We start from the raw sequence: 2,564 nt of genomic DNA, 5'->3' as shown, positions 1-2,564 counted from the left end.
TGAAAATCTAGATGAAATGGACACATTTTTAAAACATACTGCCTATCTAAACTAATACAGACTAAAGTAGAAAACTTGAACATATCTATAGCAAATGTAGAAACTGATCAGGTCACTAAAAGACTCCATCTCCCCACACACCCCCAGACCCAGATAGCTTTACTGGTGAATTCCCCTAAACATTCAGAGAAGAACTGACACCATGTCTACTCAAATTTTTCCAGAAGATAAAAAAGAATGGAAAACTCCCAAATTCATTTTATGAAATAAGCATAACCCTGATACCAAAAACCAGGCAAAACATCACTAAAAAAGAAAATTATAGACCTTCCCTCATGAACAAACATGTAAAAAATTCAACAAAATCCTGGTCAACAGAATCGAAGAACATGTCAAAAAAATACCACATCAAGAGGCAGGGCTTGATGGTGGATCAGGGAGAAGTACAGTGAGGATCTCCGTCAGCAACGACACAATACTGAATGAAGCAGGTTCAGGGGATGGCCCCAGAACTCTGAACCACATATAAAGGAATATTTCGAAAGTTTGAAGGCTTACAGCCAGGGGAATTTGTAGTGAAAGCAAGAAATCTAGTGCTTTTGAATCCACTGGCCTCAGTGGCTCCCGGAGCCACCATCTTCAGTGAGACACAGTGGAGTAAGGATCAGAGCCACTGTGGATCATTCATCTCCTGCTGTCTGCACACCTCCATTCTGGTGACTAGAGGGGGTGCCTGAGAAAGTGGATACCCCCCACCCCACCCCTGAAGGGTTCTGCTATGCATGCCCACAGATCAGCTCAAAATTTAAAGGAACAGTTGCCACTTAAACCCAAATGGAAAAAAAAAAAAAAAAATGGCAGTGCAAAACGGCCACAGCTGGCCCTAAACTGTTTATCACTAGGAAAAAGGCCTGAATGGGGATTGTGGAGCAGGAGAGGGACAGACTGAAAAGGAAACAGGCCAAAAATTAAATCCTGAGTTACATCAAAACAACCAACAGTGGCATCATGAAATTTCTCAGGCAGCCTTGAAAGCAAGAAGCCAAGAGAGGAACATTAAAGTCATACTCATATTTGGCTACAGGTGTTTTTTGTTTTTTTTTTTCCCCCTCTTCTCTCTTTTCTGTGATTATAGACTACAATATACAATATGTCATTTTGCTGTTGCTGTTTTGTTTTTTGTTCCCCACTTTACCTATAGGGGACTCTTTCCCTACCTACATTACCCAAGAAGAGACAGCAATTGCGGTCATATAGTCAAGTTACAATCACACCCTATGAAATCCCACCATCCAGGCAAGAACCAATACCAGCTTCCATATACCAGGTAGGCAGCCAGCACTTGTGACAGTTACTCTTAGCCAAATCATAAGAAGAGTGAAAAGGGAAGCCCATCTCCTGATCACACCTACCTGGAGGCAATCAGAAAGCATAATAAAACACCAAAACATGCACTCATCTAAGTTTTAAGGTCACAGCTAACTACTGAATATACCCAAGAAACAGATGAGTATCTCTGGACATGTCCAGAAACAAGATCAAGTGACTGAGACAAATGAGCTAGAGGTAGAACTAAACTCCATATATATTGGAAGGAGGGCAGGTTTTGGAATTGTTTGAGAAGGAATTCAGAAAAATTATAATGAAATGTATCAAAACCTTTACAAATAAGTCAGGAAAGTGGTACAGGAACAATCAAATAACATAGATACAGTATTGGAAATAATGCCTACAAAAAGAGATCCAAATGATTAATAATAGAGTATCAGAAATGGACAATGCACTGAAAGGGCAACGGAGTAGAACTGAAGAAAAAGAAGCCAGAACTAGTGAGCTGGAAGACAAATTTCTCAATACTACTAAGATAGAAGAACAAGCATAAAAAAGGATTAAAAAATCTGAAGAAGGTCTAAGACAACATGAAAAGGAATAACTTAAGAATTATCAGCATTCTGGAACAGGAAGAATCACATAAGTCCACAGAGGAGATATTTGAAGAGCTTCTGGAAGAAAATTTTCCTTACATCCTGAGAAGTTAAAAGATAAACATTCAAGAAGCTCAACAAACCCTAGGAAAAATAGATCCCAAAAGAAGATCACCAAGACCTATCATAAACAAGCTCTCCAAAATCAAAGATAAGGACAGAATCCTGAAAGCAGCTAGGGAAAAGAGAAATGTTACACATAAAGGCAAGCAAATCAGACTAAGTTCGGATCTCTCAGCAGAAACAATGCAGACAAGAAGGCAATGGGGAGACATATATAAAACCCTGAAAGAAAAAAACTACCACCCAAGAATCCTCTACGCAGCAAAGCTGTCAATCAAATAAAACCATGTAATCAGAACAGCCCAGGATAAACAGAAGCTAAGGGATTTTGCCAAAGCCAACCCTGCGATGAAAAATATCCTAAAGGAAGTTCTGTGGACTGAGAACCAACAAGAACCAACAACCAGAGATTGACAAACGTTGCAGCACCACACGGAACTCAATCCACAAATGGAATAGTCGAGAACAGAACAAAACTATAAGAACAAATTCAGAGGATCTGGGAGGTCAGTCTAT

The sequence above is a fragment of the Chrysochloris asiatica genome, unplaced genomic scaffold, assembly GCF_000296735.1.
Source record: "Chrysochloris asiatica unplaced genomic scaffold, ChrAsi1.0 scaffold00156, whole genome shotgun sequence".
Lineage (NCBI taxonomy): Eukaryota > Metazoa > Chordata > Mammalia > Afrosoricida > Chrysochloridae > Chrysochloris > Chrysochloris asiatica.
This window is presented reverse-complemented; position numbering follows the sequence as displayed.